The sequence below is a fragment of the Rhinopithecus bieti genome, unplaced genomic scaffold (assembly GCF_001698545.2).
Source record: "Rhinopithecus bieti isolate Rb0 unplaced genomic scaffold, ASM169854v2 scaffold_15437, whole genome shotgun sequence".
In the NCBI taxonomy this organism is placed as follows: domain Eukaryota; kingdom Metazoa; phylum Chordata; class Mammalia; order Primates; family Cercopithecidae; genus Rhinopithecus; species Rhinopithecus bieti.
This window is the reverse complement of record NW_016808212.1, coordinates 1126347-1145000: the sequence shown is the minus strand read 5'-3', so window position 1 is coordinate 1145000 and position 18654 is coordinate 1126347. Positions and strand designations below refer to the sequence as shown.

General features: G+C 41.4%; 2 long non-coding RNA genes across 2 annotated transcripts in view; both read right to left on the bottom strand.

Annotated features, from left to right (window-relative positions):
- LOC108538006 (uncharacterized) overlaps nucleotides 1–575 on the bottom strand; it is a 6432-nt gene extending 5857 nt beyond the window's left edge. The window contains exons 1-2 of the long non-coding RNA XR_001887975.1: nucleotides 522–575; nucleotides 37–168 (exon numbers count right to left, since the gene is read on the bottom strand). This is a non-coding gene — a long non-coding RNA (uncharacterized LOC108538006). The remainder of the gene's footprint in view (nucleotides 1–36; nucleotides 169–521) is intronic.
- A 6929-nt stretch (nucleotides 576–7504) lies between these two features.
- LOC108538005 (uncharacterized) overlaps nucleotides 7505–18654 on the bottom strand; it is a 31165-nt gene continuing 20015 nt past the window's right edge. The window contains exons 2-3 of the long non-coding RNA XR_001887974.1: nucleotides 17725–17784; nucleotides 7505–9062 (exon numbers count right to left, since the gene is read on the bottom strand). This is a non-coding gene — a long non-coding RNA (uncharacterized LOC108538005). The remainder of the gene's footprint in view (nucleotides 9063–17724; nucleotides 17785–18654) is intronic.

The following is an 18654-nucleotide window of genomic DNA, read 5'->3' as shown; positions in this document are numbered from 1 at the left end:
GGGGGGGCGGGGGAGGAGGGAGGACATGGAACTGACCTCTTGACCCCTTAGGGGCAGCTCCTGGTCTTCCACCAGCATGTTTCTGGGAACCACATTTCAACGTGTTTCTTTACGTCTTTCTAGCACGATCGCTTTCATCTGTTCATACCTGGTTTGGCATCACTGTTACTTTTTATAAAAGCAGGATTGTATTAGGCAGGTTAGAACATATGAAGTATCAACATTTGGAAATTTAAAAATGTGAGGACTGTTTGTTCACAGGTGTGCAGGATTCTATCCAACTTGTTTCATCCCGAAAAACCCCATGGCCTGTGTCAAGCTTCTGATGTGCTCAGTCACAGATCCCCTCCCTGCAGCCACCAAGACGGTCTGCCCAGACCGCATCATGGGTGGAGCTGTCACTGGTAACTGGCACTGCCCCAGATATGGCACTAAATGGTGAAGATCCTTGACATTAAAACAAGATTGCCCCTGGTTCTCCTGCTATTTCAACCCAAAACCCTCTTCAGAAGCAACCTTACCAAGTATTCTTTGATGCTCGCATCTGAACCGGGACCAAGCTTTCTGGAAACTACCCAATAAATCATCATTGAACAGAGAGAGTCATTTTTTTCCCATATTGCCTGCAATAGAATATATTCACAACACTTCGTATTTCATTATAATTATCAGCAAAATGACTTTCACTGAATTTTATTTCTTCTCTTAATAAAAGAGCCTCTGAAGTGAATAATACAAATTTTCCTCTTATTTTATACATATAACCCATAATATAATAATCAGAAATAAATGACCCCCAAAATAGATGACAAAGGACATTCACTGTAGGGTCAGGATGAGTCTTTTTTAAAAAATTTCTCCAGAGATTTTATAAATTTATTTTATGGGTTAAAACTACTCTGACTTCCACAAATTTTAAGTCAATGTATGAAATGTGATCTAGATTTTTCATTGTTTACAGAGTCTGTTCACACTCGAAGTGCAGTTCAGAGCTCCAGCATATTTAGTCCATTCACTACTAAAAAGTCTGTTAAAATCTTCACAAATGCTTTGCATAAATTGTCCTTTGTGAGCTTTCAAAAGCTGTTTAGAGAGAAGAATGATATAGCAATTAGACGATCTTGTAATGTATGTGTTTATTCAATTTATACCTGTGAAAGGAAGATTTTAAATCATCTGAAAAATATATGCACACATTGCATATTTATATACTTGTCCCCGCCACACACACACAAGAACACACACACAGGAACGAACCCCATGTTAGCGACATTGATGTGAGATTTATGTTCGTATTTTTAAATGGCCTATCTTGCTGCTATCTCCTTCTCCATTGATGGTCTTGTTGGTGAGTTTCCTCTTCCCTACTTTCCTTCTCCCTGGCTATAATGAGGGAAACAGGCAGGTCCTCACATTATTTCCTGAACAGACTCTGGTCCCTGGAGATGCTGAGTCTTGAACTCTCTGCTGGCTGTGACTGGCGCATGGATTACTGAAGGGCAAGACAGACTCCATGGGACTCGTAAACACACTGATTTTCATCATTTAGTCAAGCACTTTTGAATATCATTTTATAATTATCGACGGATGTGCATACACATCGTCAATAATTCATACGAAGAATTATCTAACTTAAATGTTCCCTTTGTTTGTCTTTCATTCACATAAAATTTTATTCCATCCACAATCCAGGCTCTACAGTTAGGTTGAAGGGATTCAAATAAAGCCGAACCATTGGGGCTTTGTGATCCCACCAGATTCATGCACTGATCTGTGCCTCGAATGCCATCCAGAAAGCCAGGAGTAATACAGCCTCTCTGCATGCTTTGAATATTTAAATATAAATGATGATAGATGATTGATAGGTATATATAGATGGACAGATGATAGAGATAGATAGATATAGACAGACAGACAGATAGATGACAGATAGATGTAGAGATGGAGATATATCTTCCTGAATTACGCCAAAGCCATCCATGAATATCAACTGTTATCATTGTCATCATCATCACCACCATCACTATAATCTCTGAATTTCAGGAGTTCTGAAGGATGAAAATTTAAACTACTATGCCTTAAGTTTGAAGAATGTATCCCAGATTGACTATAGAACCAAACAAGAATATATAAAACTTAATAGATTTTTTAGGCCCTCGGTTTCTAGGGAAACCTCCCCTGCATTCAGGAAGACTCCACTAATATGCTGTTCGGCCACACTCACTCCCTGCCACATGGATGGTCTCTACTTAGGAAACCCTCAGAGGGCGGCATCTCGGAAACGGCACCCTAATTGCCACCATCATGATGTCAACGTGAAAACCAAAGACAGGATTCCCCAGTGCTCCTGAACCTGCAAACTTGCCAGCACGCAGAAGTGGCTTTGGTGCCTGAAGCTCACACTGGCCTGAACCTGCAAACTTGCCAGCATGCAGACATGGCTTTGGTGCCTGAAGCTCACACTGGAAAAGGCAAACTATGGCTCCCTTTACATTGCTGTCAAATGGATACCAAAACCGATCAATATGCTCCCAGGCCTCATGGAATCATTGATGATAAGAGTTCTCTACCTGCCATAGCAGGCTTTCTCCATCAAAGAGAAAGAAAAATAGAATGCCAACCCCTGCGGGCAAGGCAGGCCTTTTCCTTGTTGAAACTAAAAACTACCACGCAGTTTCATGCCCAGAATTTCATTAATTTTATTGAATGTCCTCAAAAATATTGCATCAAAAGTGTATAGTGAAATCCTGTATCGAATATCCTTTTTTCCACACATGTGGAATAACGACCGATGCGGACCTAGGTGTTTGATACCTATCCCTCCATCATCAATCATTCACTCATTCAACAAACGTTGGTGGAGTTTTAGGAGATGCCAAGTCCTGATCTTGGCAGGCATCATTCTTGGCCTTGGGAAAATTATAATGAACAACGCAAAAGTGTTACCTGCTATTGTAAGCAGGATATTTAAGCCCACGCTTGGAGCCATGAAAACAAAAGCTGACAGAGTTTAAGTAACTTGTGTAAAGCGTCGCTGTTTATAATCCACACACCTAAAACAGCAACACTCTGACCAGGAAAATTGTCTCTCTCATAGAAACTGAAATGCACTTGTTTCCTGCTGGAACACTGAAACACCTTCGAGGAAACTGAAGGTCTCGTTAAATTTGCTAAGAGAAGATAAATGTCTTTTAAGTGATCGATAAGAAAAAAATTAGCAAATTAAAACATTCCTGGATTTGTGAAAATTATTAAACTATTTTACACACATAGTGTAGCCATGTAGAGTTTGACAATTTTGACTTTTTGTCTAGAAAGTCTGCATTTAGATTAGCAAATAATACAAAGATTAACAGACTAGTAGCATTTCCCAATTTTCATGGTAGGCCTCTTTGATCAATTATGAATTAATCTAAAATATAGCAAAAACCTCATAAAAGTAAACAGAAATATTTGTTTGTCATGGGCTTGTCCAAACATTAAACCTCAATGCTAATTAAAGACTTCATGTAATTGAAAAAAATCATGCTATATAAAGCAAAAATATATGTTGACTTTTTTATTCTTAAATAAAATAGTGATATTTTAATAGTGACTTCTTTATTCTTAAATAAAATAGTAATAGTGAATACATACAAGGGTAAGTCACTTCAAAAGTGGAAATAACCATCATAACTCACTGAAGCTGGAGTTTTTTTGTTTGTTTGTTTGTTTGTTTGTTTTTTTTGAGGCGGAGTCTCACTCTGTCGCCCGGACTGGAGTGCAGTAGCCAGATCTCAGCTCACTGCAAGCTCCGCCTCCCGGGTTTACGCCATTCTCCTGCCTCAGCCTCCGGAGTAGCTGGGACTACAGGCGCCACCACCTCGCCCAGCTAGTTTTTGTATTTTTAGTAGAGACGGGGTTTCACCGTGTTAGCCAGGAGGGTCTCGATCTCCTGACCTCGTGATCCGCCCGTCTCGGCCTCCCAAAGTGCTGGGATTACAGGCTTGAGCCACCGTGCCCGGCCTGGAGTTTTTAATATATTGTATACCACGATAGATATGTGTATCCGTGTGTGTACATGTGTATGCATGTATATGTGAGCACACGTACATGCATGTATGTGGGTCTTTGCGTGCACGTGTGTGCATGCATGTGGGTCTTTTTTATTATACTTTAAATTCTAGGGTACATGTGCTCAACATGCAGGTTTGTTACATATGTATACTTGTGCCATGTTGGTGTGCTGCACCCATTAACTAATCGTTTACATTGGGTGTATCTCCTTTGTGTGTATGTGTGTGCACATGTGTGTGCATGTTTGTGGGTCTTTGTGTGCATGTGTGTGCCTGTGTGTGTGTGCATGTGTGGGGGTCCTTGTTTGGATGTGCGTGCACATGTACATGCATGTGTGTGCCCATGTATGTGTGCATGTATGCACATGTGTATGCATGTGTGGGGATCATTTTGTGGATGCGTTCCATTCTCAGCTTATCCACATATTTTGCAAATTGTTTTATGCCAGTACCTGTAGACTCTCTGTAGTCTTCTTAATGGCTACATAGTAGTTACTTATTTTAGAAAAGTTTATTTAAAGTAGAGAAATTCAAACGTGTGAAAATCTTAAGTGCACAATAAGTTGACTTTACAAAGTGAACCTCTGTCGTCAGCTCCCAGATGATAGCCAGTGCCCCTGGCCCCTTTCTGTGGCTGCTTCTGCTCACTGACCCGAACAGAAGGTAGCCATCCCGTGGCTAACAGCACAGATTGTAGTTGCCTTTCAGCTTTATATAAAGGGGCTTACCCAGCATGCACCCTCTCGAACTGGCTTCTCTTGCTCAGTATTGTGGCTTTGAGGTTCACGCCTGGGAGTGCATGGCAGGATGTTGTTCATGCTGTCTGCTGCACAGTGTGCACTGTGGAAAACATGTGATCCATTTCCTGCTTGACAGACACTTAAATTCCTTCTAATGTTAAAATCTCATGACCATAAGAGAGAGGATCTTTCTTTTCCCAGCTGCGGTTTGGGAAAATCTAAGAAAATGAATTTATTAATTTACTTTTATTTTTTATTTTTGAGATGAAGTTTCACTCTTGTTGCCCAGACTGGAGTGCAATGGCGTGATCTCTGCTTACTGCAGCCTATGCCTCCTAGGTTCAAGCGATTCTCCTGCCTCAGTCTCCCTAGTAGGTGGAATTATAGGCATGCACCACCAAGGCTGGCCAATTTTTTTTTTTTTTTTTTTGGTATTTTTAGTAGAGACAGGGTTTCACCATGTTGGCCAGCCTAGTCTCGAACCCCTAACCTCAGGTGATCTGCCTGCCTCTGCCTCCCAAAGTGCTGGGGTTACAAGCGTGAGCCACCATGTCTGGCCAGAATATGAATTAGAACACACCTGGATCAAATGCCCACCCTCACACTACCACCTGTGGCTATGATGAAGGGGTTCCCAAATGATGGTAGCTCCCATTTCAGCCAGACTCCCTTCCCTGAAGGAAGAGTAGCTCGCCCTTCAAGAAGAAAGACGTGATAGGTTAAAGACCAATCTTAAATGTTCTTTAAACATTTTATTTTACAGTGGACAGCACCGTGCCACAGATATTTAAGGACAATTGCCTGGGTTTATTTTGGTCCTTGGTTGAAAAGCAAAGATTAGATCCCAGAGGTCTCCATGCTCCAGGACAAATCTATGTTTTCTTGAGGAAAATGTTTCTGAGGGTTCTGATTTCCATGTAAGAAATTAAAATGTGTCTGACACTTGGTGATTGTATGTCACCTCAACTGTCATCATCTCCTCACTTTGTAGAGCTGCATTAAAGAGACATATTAAAGGAACAAGTTCTTCACTTATTGACGATGGGACGCTCCTTGACATTTAATCATCTTAAACTTTCATATTAAATGGAGTCGTTGCCCTATCGTTTCATCTCTTTTATAAAATAATCAGTAGGAAACAGTTCATCAGTTAAATTCTGGATTGCAGTTAGCCAACTCACACTTTTTTGAACATCCGTAGGCCTTTTTTAAATATGAGAGCTCTTTTGTAACCACCAAACATTTTGTAATCCAACACATGAACTTCCCCAGGTTATTCTTCAGCTAATAAGCCTGCGATTATCTGTTCCTTGTGTGAAGAGCACAGGAATGCAAAAGCTCCTAGTGAAAAATGTGTCCTTTTGAGGAGGTGACTCATGTCGTGATCTTATTTTAATGAGAGTGTTTTAAGAAGCTAAAAGAAGACCCTAAATTTAGTACTATCCCTCATGTACATGAACACATCCATCTGGTTAATACGCAGCCCCTGTCTTTGAAATGATAATTATTGGTTTTAAAAAGCAGTTGAAGAGAAATATACAAAAAACGTCTTCATATATGAGATCTAGCTGCAAAACTCAAGAACCTAAATGTCTTAAAGGATGTATACAAAGACATGTTTGTGCAGAATTGCTCGAGGGAAAGCAGGGTGGGAAATGGCTCCTTTTACACCTGAGTGTTCCAGTCCATCTATTTTATTCTGTCTTTTCTGTCCTATGTCAGTTAGGCGCTCTGATCGAATGCTCCCTAATATTCAGCCTTGCACCAAAGCCTGCTTTACAGATAGACCCTGACGTATATCTGTCAATCTAAATCTGTGTATCTATATATCTAAATCTGGATGTAGATAGATATAGATACATATAGATATATAGATATCAATATCCATTATGTATCTACAGATGTATCAATGTATCAATATCTATAGATATCTATATATGTATATCTAGATATGTCTACCTATCTAGGTGTATGCATCTATAGGTGTATCAATGTATCAGCATCTATAGATACCTATATAGATAAATCTAGATATGTAGACATATCTAGATATAGAGATTGATAAATAGATGGATGATCGATCGATCGGTACATAGATAGATACGTACACACATACATACACACACAGATACATAGATACCTAGATGCCTAGATGGTGTAAATTTAGGTGTTCATGATAATTCCTTCATACCATCAGCATCTCCTACAATCTTTGGGAAATTAATTGATATCTTCCTTCTCCAATTTCCCCTCCCTGGAAAGCATGAACCCAGCACTCTGCACACCAGGTTGAGGATGGACATCATGAGACCTGTGGCAAAAAGTACACTATACATATTTAAAATATATCTTGTACTTGTGGTTGATATATAGATGCAGAAAAGGAATACCAGATCAAAAATTCCTAGTATTTTCCTGGTATTTTTCCAGTGTACTCTGAATAATAAACACATTCTTTATGTTCTTCAATATGTACTTGAGATGCCAACCTCGAAAAAGGGAAAACAGGCCTGAAATGCAGAATACTTAGAACCACTCAGCCTTCGGTGTGCATCAAACGATGAACTGGGCATTGTTTCAAAACTACCAATACCTTACCAAGTATTTTGAAAAGAGGGATTGATCTGTAAAAGTTCACTGGTATTGATCATTTTTATTGCAATTGAGTTTGATAATACCACTCCAAATCCTTTACAGAAGTCACTGTAAGAATGTTGCGTGTCAACTACACGATAAATCATTTTCACAAACCTTGTTTTCCTGTTGATTGGTTTTTCTCTCTCTGAAATATTCCATCAGAACTTTGTGTGCAGCCCCTGGATCCTTTCAGCCTGGGCTGCAGCCATCTGGCTCCTGGAGGAAGCGTCACTGAAGACCCATGATGGCTTTGGGAGCTCCTAGAGGAGCCACTTTGGTTCATACTAAAACCCAAAGCCCTTTATTAAACGTCCCCATCCCCATATCCTGCTGGGCACCATATAACAATAAATAGTCCAACCCATCAACGAATGGCTGGCCAGTATTTACCAGAGTGTGCTGGAACCCACTCATTTGAGCATTTCTTGTACCTACAGTGAGAAAAGCAAGGACTCATCACCACAATCAGAAACTCACAATTTCATTCTGTTTAGTAGTTTTGTAACCCTATTAGCATTATTTACTTTTCTAAACAATTGTATATCTTTGTTTTAATTTCTAAGTTGTAGTTCTACAGTGTAGCCTGCAGGCTTCAATACGACAAGTAATTAACAATGGCAGGCCTTTTGCGCTAGTATAGATCTGAAAACTTCTTCCACCATAAATGACATGAGAAGGGGACGTAGCAATCTAAACGTCCTTGTGGATTCTAAAAGACCCTTCCCTGGTGAGAAATTCCCAGGTTCCTTGTTTTCATTTTGTAACTGACACATAAAATTGTCTATATTCGATCCATCATGTACAACATGTTTTGAAATTTGTCTGCATTGTGAAATGACTCAAATGAGTTAATTAACATATGTCACCTCATATTCTTATACAGTGAGAACACTTAAAACTACTCTTTTAGCAATGTTCAGACATATATTACGCCATTATTGTATTAGGGTTCTCTAGAGGGACAGAACTAATAGGATAGATGTATATATGGAACGGAGCTTATTAAGAAGAGTTGACTCACGGGATCACAAGGTGAAGTCCCACAATAGTCTGTCTGCAAGTTGTCTGCAAGGAAAGGCCAGTGATAGGTCAGTCCAAGTCCCTAAACCTTCCCAGAACTAGGGAAGCCGACAGTGCAGTCGAGAGTCTGTGGCCAAAAACCTGACAGCCCCTGGTAAACACTGATGTAAATTCAAGGGTCCGAAAGCAGAAGAGCTTGAAGTCTAACGTTCTACAGCAGGAAGCATCCAGCGTGGAAGAAAGATGCAGGCTGGAGACTCAGCAAGTCTTCTCATTCCACCTTCTCCTGCCTGCTTTCTTCTGGCCATGCTGGCAGCTGACTAGAAAGTTCCCAGTCAAATTAAAGGCGGATCTGCCTCTCCCAGTCCACTGACGCAAATGTTAATCTCCTTTGGCAGCTCCCTCACAGACACACCCAGGATCAATACTTTGCATCCTTCAATCTAATCAAGTTGACACTTCATAGTAATCATCACAGTTATCCACTAAGTCACCATGTTGTCCGATAGATCTTGAACCTGGAAGACATGGTGTTCTATGCAATAAACCAGGCATAGAAAGACAAATGCTGCACAGTCTCATTTGTATGTGGAGGCTGAGGATGTTGAACCTGTAGAAGGAAAGAAAGGAATGATTGTCACCAGGGACTGGGGCTGTACGGTGGGGACATGTAGGTCAAGGAATACAAAATGTCAGTAAGATGGGAAGAGTAAGTTCTCAAATCTTTCTATACCTTCATTTTCTGGTCTCTAAAATTCATGGCACAGAATTCTGCCACGTGGCCAGCACATCTCAGGTGTTGGATGGGCGTGGGCACCTCCATTGGCCAGTTCCTCTCTTCCGGTCCATGGCTCTTGTCACACAGCCTCAGGTGACAGCTGGTTCCACAACAGAGATGCAAGTGGGAGAGGGGGTGGTAGGCGGGAAGCTGAACTTCTCGCACCCCAGCCTGCCCTGTGGGGCCTCGGGATGGGTGGCCAGGTCTGGGGACACTGGTGGCATGGCCTCCTCCCTCTGCCCTGAGCCTGGGTGGGCAGGTCCAGGTAACCTCCACATCCTGTCTGCCTCGTCAGCCTCTTCCATCACCTGCGTAACCAAGGCTCTGCTGAGTCCTCGTGGACTGAGGGACACAGAGTTGTTCTCCTCACTTGTCCTCCTTCCCCATCCGCCCACAGCCCTCTGTCCAGTATTGAGCCATTTAAGCAGCATTTACAGAAGGCACCAGATCCCTGGCCTCACTCAGGCTCAGGTCTCCACTGCCACTGCCTCCCGAGAGCCTCCGACCTCCGGACTCGCCTCCAGCCCTTGCTCCTGACTCCCCTTCTCCCCCCCACGCCTTTGATATCCAGTTTCACCCTGTCCATCTCCTTTAGTTCTTTCATTTATTTTTGTCTTATTTATCAAAAGAGTTTCTAGAGGGTACAAATTGCATCTTACATAATTTTTCAAAACTACAACCCACACCTGAGTATAATATCAGTGCTGACCAATATCTAAATATCCAGCAGTTTCTATTCTAATTGCTTTGTGTCTTAGTAATAACAACTATAGGGCCACACAGAGAAATGGCAGGGAAAGCATATGAGATCTTCCAGCTGTTAGAGACACTACAGATAATATTATTTAATTTTTTCAAGATGTGTATATAGAAAAATAGAAGTCAAGAAATGCCACGGGATTTATCTGACGCAAAAGCTTAGGGATAGCTTTCCTGCTTTCCAGACCAGGAAGAATTTCAGTAAAAGAGCAATTCACCTAAGAATTTTGTGACAAAGGCAGCCTTTCAAAAGGAATTACATCGTTATTTGTTTTTATTTTAAAAATATGTTATCTATTGTTTAGATTACAGAAAAAAAACAGACTTATAGGGTATTAAAATTAACTTAAAATTATATATTATTTCAAAATACCTGAATATCATACAAGCTTAGATGAATTATTCAGAAATAACTAGACAAACGTTGGGATAAGTGATGGTGTGACCTCTCTTCTGTTATTATTTTTCATTATCATCTTTTCAAGACAGAGATTCCACTGTAGGGCACATGCCTGGTTAATATGCTCCCATTCTCTTTGAAATGGTAGTTACTGGGGGAAAGTAACCCTAACCCTAACGCCTAGCTGTGCGTGGCGTCCAGAGCACCCTCTGAGCAAAGGGAACGTCTCCAGTTCCACTGGGACTGATCAACTGGGCTGAAGAGATCCCGTGCTCATTTCCAAGGTGATTCCGCCGTTACAAAGTCCCCAGACCGAAGGGAGATACTGGCATTTTTGAAGTTACAGTGGTCTCAGAAATATTGTTGAGCGTTTGTTCATTTGACATGCAGGCCAGTAAGACTCACTGTGTGCCAAGCACTGCCCTAGGCTCAGGAGAACAGCTCTGGAGGAACAGACGGGTAGAAGTGAGCAGGTTCCCTGGGACAGGGGTGGGGCACCATGCCAGGCAGCAGGGCAGGGGCGTGTTACACCCAGGTGTGCGCAGGTGGCCTCCTCCTCATGAAGGAGACCAAAGCAGCTTCAAGCGCATGTCCTCCGCTGGCCAGAATCCTGTGCAGGGAGAACAGCCCCCCTGCAGAAGCAAGGATTAGCCCCAGGGATGCGTTTCCGCTTCAGATCCCAGAGGAAACACAGGTGGGCTCTGGCCCCTTGGGATGCCTCCTCCGGCCCATCACTGGTGCAGCCACAAGAGTCAGTGTACACAGAAACCCACTGAATTGTAAAAAAAAAAAAAAAAAAAAAAAAGAAGAAGAAGAAGAAGAAGAAGGCAGTTCGGCGGTACCAGTTATATGGCTTCAAGTCAACAAACAAATACACAGACAGCCCCAGCCCCAACCCAGGGCAGGGAGAGAGGCTGCAGCCGGCACATCCCAGGCACCACCCTCTTCCCTCGGCTCAGTGACCATCCAGACCCTGACAGACATGTACTTATCAGGCGAGTTTCTTCCCTAGGCTAGAAATGAGGCTGGTCCTCCATGTTGCATTTTAGGATAAATGTTGAAAATATTAACTCGACAACGAGCAAAGTGAGAGACAAGAGAAAACCCACCATGAATCGAGTCATTTAATTTCTATTCAGGACACCAAAGACCATGCAGCGGTATGATGTGTATAAGACATGTTGAAGTGTGGATGGAGGAAACCAGGATTCAGGAGTCGGTGACGTCCAGATATTACCACTCTGGTGGCTATGGGTCTCGCTTCTTTATCAGCTGCTGCAATGAAATCTCAGCGGAAACAATTACTGTCCGTGGTCAAAACAGACTTAACAGTTTGCAGATGATAGAATGCCAGCACACCAGGGTGTGATATAAACAATAAAAGGAATTTTCAGAAAACGCAAGGGACACAGAAAATTTAAAAAATATATTTTGGCCGGGCGTGGTGGCTCACGCCTGTAATCCTGGCACTTTGGGAGGCCGAGGCGGGCAGATCACCTGAGTTCAGGAGTTCGAGACCAGCCTGACCAACATGGAGAAACCCTGTCTCTACTAAAAATACAAAATTAGCCTGGCATGGTGGTGCATGGCTATAATCCCAGCTATTAGGGAGGCTGAGACAGGAGAATCACTTGAACCCGCAAGGCGGAGGTTGCAGTGAGCCGAGATCACGCCATTGCACTCTAGCCTGGGCAACAAGAGTGAACTCTGTCTCAATAAATAAATAAATAAATAAAAATATTTCATTTGTACAGTTTGTAGGTCTACTTTACAGAAACCCTACAAAGGAAAGACCTGGGAAACAGAGCTAATGGAGGATATGAACTCAAACATTTTAAGGCATGGATGCTGAGCAAACTGGACATAGTAAAATCCATCCCACGGTGTCTCAGTTACACAATACGCATAAAGAAGGTAAGACACGTATCGCGTCTCATATAATTGAGTGCAGCAAACAACTTATTCTAGATTGTTCTGGTCACCATCTCCACACAGCTACCAGGGATATGTTAAAAGCATCAGTCTTCCTTCCCTTCTCCTTGTACCGCATCTTACTCAAAATAAAAACAAAAGAACAAGATCCCAATACCCTTTCAACACTTCTGAGTTCCTCAAGACTGAATCATCAGAGTTGAAAGCCAAAACTTCCAGTACAACAGAAAGTGTTCTAGTCTGAACTGAGAGCTGCCTCTCACTTTTATTCTTTCCAAGTTTTCTCTGCTGTTCTGTCCACATAAACGATCACAGGGCAATGCCCAGACCCCATGGGAGACTGTGTGTTAATGGTAATATGCAGAAAATTATGTGTTTTTTTTTTTTTTCAGATGGAGTTTCCAGGCTTTTTTTTTTTCTTTTAGATGGAGTTTCTTGTTATCTAGCCTGGAGTGCAACGGCGGATCTCAGCTCACCACCACCTCTGTCTCCCAGGTTCAAGCGATTCTCCTGCCTCAGCCTCCCAAGTAGCTGGGATTACAGGCATGTGCCATCACAACAGGCTAATTTTGTGTTTTAAGTAGAGACGGGGTTTCTCCATGTTGGTCAGGCTGATCTCAAACTCCTGACCTCATGTGATCTGCCCACCTCAGCCTCCCAAAGTGCTGGGATTAGAGGTGTGAACCACTTTTTTTTTTTTTTTTTTGAGAGGGAGTTTCACTCTGTCGCCTAGGCTGGAGTGCAGTGGTAAGATCTTGGCTCACTGCAACCTCCACCTCCCAGGTTCAAGTGATTCTCCTGTCTCAGCCTCCCGAGTAGCTGGGATTATAGGCACGTGCCACCACGCCTGGCTAATTTTTGTATTTTAGTAGAGACGGGGTTTCACCATATTGGTCAGGCTGGTCTTGAACTCCTGAACTCAAATGATCTGCCCGCCTCAGCCTCCCAAAGTGCTGGGATTACAGGTGTGAGCCACCATGGCTGGCCTTTTAAATGCATTTCTGAACATGATTTCTAGTTAGAAAACTTTGATTTCTAATTGCCTTTCTGAAAATCTGGGTAAGTTCAAGTTCTGAAACACACTTGGCCCCCTCCAGGTTTGGAAAGACCTGCTATTCCAATGCAGCCAAGGCCTGCAGAGGGGACCCCAGCTCACTCCTGCGGAAGTCAGCTCTCACCACACTGGCACCTGGTCCCTCCAGCACCGCAGCGTCCCTGCCCCAGGGTCTTTGCACTGCCCCATCCCTCTACTTGACAAAGTCAGTACATTCTGCATTAGATCGCTTCCTTGCCATTTTCTGGGCATCACTGAAATCTGACTTTTCTAGGAAGGCCTCCCAGGACCGTATCATTGAAAACAGCAGGTCCTGTATGCCTGGCCTGCTTACCAACTTGTTTGTTTTCTCTTTCTCTAGAGTACTCACTGTTCCTTCACACAATGTCTATTTTACTAATATTTTGCTTATTTTTGTCTCACAGTAAATAGAAACTCCATGAGAAAAGGAGTTCTATGATGTCTCACCAATGGAAAAAATTAATAAATACCTGAATAAATTTCTGTGTGGAATATCTGTGTGTGTGTGTGTGTGTGTGTTTTCCTTGAATTTCTGGCAAATATTACATGTAAGTACCAATTTCAGGTATTCTCAACTGAACTGTAAAAAAAAAATGTTATTTTATGATTTGGATGAGCTAGCTATTGATGTTTCTTGCTAACTTTTACCTTTAGAGGTGAAAATTTGATTATCACAGGATATTTACTTGCCATAAAACGGAAAGCTGTAAAATTCCTATAGCTTTCATCTTTTGATTTTCTTTGAGGTGTTGTATATTTTAAGCTGTAAAAGGCCTTTCATGTCTAGTAGGATTAAGAACTTTCTTTTGTTTCAGCTTTTTTGAAATATACCTGACAAATAAAAATCTCATATGTTCAAGGTAACTACTTGATGTGTTGCTATATTTTGTGAAACAGTCACCACAATCAAGTTAATTACCATGACTCACATAGTTACCTTGTGTGTGTGTCTGTGTGTGTGTGTCTGTGTGTGTGTGTCTGTGTGTGTGTGTGTGTGTCTGTGTGTGTGTGTGTGTGTGTGTGTGTGTGGTGAAAACAATTTCAACAGGTTATTTCTCTGTTGAATCTTTCAAACCCAATCCTTTGGAATTTTATTGACACATAAACAGAAAAATGTTTGCAAAGTTCTTATTAAATATTTTAACTCCCCTCCCTTCTTAGCACAATTTGACAAATGTTTGCTGAACACTGTGCTTAGGGGTCGAGATACAGCTGCAGCAAATGTCCTCTGTCTTCAAGGAACTTGCAGTCAAGTGGGGAGAAAAAAATATATAATCACAACTTCTTATAAAAGTCAACAAAGGAAAATAAACTTCTTATAAAAACTTGCAAAGGCCATTAAGGTAAAGAATTCTGAGTGTGTGTGGCTGGGGCCGGGAGGAGGGGGACGTGCCAGGATGAGCAGAAACCTACCTGCACGTGGCCCCTACCCCTGCCTGGAGGTCAGAGGCCGCCCCTCCACGGTGAGCTGTGGCCGCCCCTCCACAGTGAGCTGTGGCTGCCCCTCCACGGTGAGCCATAACTAGAGCATCTCTCCAAACCCCACACCTGCATTCCTGCCGAGTTCCTTCTTGCCTAAGCTTTGGTTTTGAGGACCCTCAGGTATTTAGATGCCTTCATAGCGAAACCTGTTTTCTTGACCAAACTCCTGTGGAATTTAAGGAGGTCCCTGAAGCTGCAGGACAGGCGGGGTGCTGGGTGTGGATTGTCCGGTTGCTGGTCGATCAGTCTGATACCCACATGTTTCTCCACCATGGTGTTGTCCACTGGGCTGGTGACATTAGGTTTGGGATCTCCCTGCTCACATCTGCAAGCTGGCTGCCACCAGTCCAGTGTCACCATTTCACAAGCACTGAGGTCTATGGATGGCATTCCCTCCAAAAATGGTGAGTAATTTTCGTCTTCCAGATGTCCCTATCCAGCCTCTTAATGAAAAGCCAAAGCTCCACTTTTCACCCGTGGTGAAGCCAGAGGTTAAACCGCTGGCTCATGTGAAAGGCCCACATGTTGAGCAAAGGCAGTGCCAGCCCAGGGCCTGCAACCTGTGTGCAGTCTTTCTAAGGTGGTGACACACTATGAATACTTCAGCATGTGTAAATACCTACAGCTCTACTTAGGATGTGATCTCCTCTATTCACACCAGAGGCAGCCTTCTGTATCCCTTGCCTAGTGATCAGCTGGTTGAAAAGGCGCAGATCACACCGTACTGGCATGTGCATATGTATGTGTGTATATGTGCAGCTGTTCATGAGTGCACACATGAGCTGTGTACTGTGTTTGTGTGCATGCATGTGCACCTGTGCACGTATGTGTGTTTATTTGCTCACCATATCTGCTAACTTATGGCTACTTGAAGCCTGGAGGTGACTTTTACTCCTTATGTCTCTACACCAATCCGTGTTCCTCAGGGACTGTGTTTCCCATTGTTCAAGTAGTCCGTGTTGAAGCCATGGAAATCTCAACTCTGAGAAGGGAGAGGGGGAAACTATAGCAGCAAGAAGATTTATGAAGAAAACATGGAGTTGAGAAAATGTCATGGGGACCTTTGATGAGTAATTCAGAGATAAGATGTATTCAACGGGTAAAATAAATCCCACATTAACTAGTGAAAAATAGCCAAGGTAAGAAAAAATCAGTGAGAACACTGAGTAGTGAAGGATCATTACGGAATTCAGTTCTCTGTGACCTTCTCAATATCCTAATTTTGGTGTCAGACATTAAAAATGATAGGGAAATGAGAAGTGTCATGTATTTCTAAGACCATGAGATAATTGTGAGAGAATGCTAATAGTTAGGTCTAAAGGAATACAGTTCCATTTCTTGCAGCCTGTCTTTTCTCTTGTAAATACTTCCAGGTGGTGATTAGTCTGCACCCTGGCTGTGCAGGCTGTAACTACTGTGCTAACAGAGCGTGTTATAGTAACGCACAGCATGTCAGTCATGAAAGGAGGCCATCGCTCCTCTCAAGTGCTCAAAATACCCTCTTGGAAAGCAAGAGAGTTTCCAGAAAATTGTTGACACCTATGCATATCAATTTTAACACATTTTCAGTTTTTTAGATTTCAACTTCTTATCACAAATTGCAAAGTCAATTTTTACATATTAATCACACCTTTCAGTTAATTCGTTATACAGTTGTGATGTGTTTAAAGAAAAAATACAACTATTTTTATGGTATAAACAAAATTGTAACATAACTCCGTTTAAAGTCCCTGGCCCCCATTTAGTGCACTAATTATAATGCTTTTCATCCAAATATGAAAAAATTATCTTATCTTTTATAGTTAACTAGAGACATCACTTTCTAGTCTCTATTGAATTAATAGTACATTTGTTTCCTAAGAAATGTCTTCTTGTTTTCTTATGCGATTTCCAGTGGAAATCAAATCATCGCGATTTAATTTAAGATGGCACAACTGACTTATTTCAAAGCTTTTCATTAAGTGTTAATTGTCCAGGGATTATACAATGAAATGTGCCAGTTAGGATAGACACACTTAGATGTATGTCATCTATAGCTCAGGATTATTTTCACTAAAAGAATGTTTTGAATCATCTTTTTCACAACAGTTGTTTAGACGAGGCAGTTCTGAGCTACTGTTTCTCAAATCTCCTTTTATCAGCCAAGACCAGGTTTGGAAAGCCCAGACCATGAGATGTGTGATCTCATACAGGAAAGATCCATTTCTTTTGCTCTAACCTTCATTTGTTCTACAGGAGATTTCTATGCTAACTTTAAATCAGTTATGAATTTAATGATATAACAAAGGGTCCATTAAAGTTTATGAAATGTGAAAAACTGGGAAACATATTTATTAATAATTATTATTAATAACATTAATGATAAACGAATGCAATAGTCTGAATTGTGTTAAAAACAATTTTTATAAAACTGGAAGAAAACACACATAAAGTTAATAGTGTTAGGATAGTGTGGTAGAATTGCAGTTAATTATTTTTTGTATATTCTTTTATTTCCCAGATATTTTAAATTAAACATGGTGGTTTTACAAAAGAAAACATAATAATAAACTGCAATGTGCCTGAGAAATATTCATTTTTTCTACATTAATTTTTTTAAATCATAGAGCAACAGAAAAAGCAAAAGGCCTTATTTAGAGTGTGAATAACGAAGCTGCAAAGATTCTTGACCATGTATTTCCGTGACCATGTTTTTAACAGGAAATTCGTTGATGCATCATTCACTTAGAATAAAATGTTCTCATTTAAAGTCACAATCTATTGATTTTGAGAGAGGTATGGTCCTGTGGAGTCGGCATCATGATTAATAAACAGACCCTTCCCATCACCCCCCAAAGTTTTCTTACCATCATTTGAAGTAGGTCCCTCCCTGCATCTTCAATCTCCAAGAACAATCTGGCCGTCCACTGTAGGAATATAACATACTTTTAAGAGCAATCTGGCCATCCACTGTAGGAATACAACAGAGTTTTAGGAACAATCTGGCCTTCCACTCTAGGAATATAACAGTTTTCTCACCCATTCATTCACCAGTTAATAGGTATATGTATTTGTTCCAATTTGGGGCTATTATGAATAAAATTTCTATGAACATTCATGTACAAGTTTTTGTAGAAGCTTTTAAAAAATTCATTTTGCAAAAATACCCATGAGCTGAATTGCTGATTTTTTGTAAGTACATGTTTAACTTTTTTATTTTCATGTCAAAATATTTTCCAGAGTGGCTGAATCGTGGGGATTTCAGTTGCTCGATGCCCTCCCAACACTACCATTGTCAGTCATTTTGATTTTACTTCTCCTAATGAGTGCATAGTGGCATCTCTTTGTGATGTTAATCTGCAATTACAGAATGATTTCTGATTTGGGGAATTTTATGTGCTTTTGACCATTTGTACACCTTTCTTCTCTCTTTTTTAACTTTTATTTTAAGTTCAGGGGATACACGTGCAGGTTTGTTACATGGGTCAATTGAGTGTCACTGGGGTTTAGTGTACAAACGATTTTATCGCCCAAGTAGTCAGCATGGGAACCGATAAGCAGCTTTTCTAGCCTCGCCTTCCACCCTCCCTCCACCCTCAAGTATGCTCCGGCGTCTATTGTTCCCTCTTTGTGTCTATGTGTACTCAATGTGTAGGATTTGGTTTTCTATTCCTGCATTAATACACTTAGAATAATAGCTGCATCTTGTCATTGCAAAAAATGTGATTTTTTTCTTTCTTATGGCTGTGTAGTATTCCATGGTATACATGCACCACCATTTCGTTATCCAGTCTAGT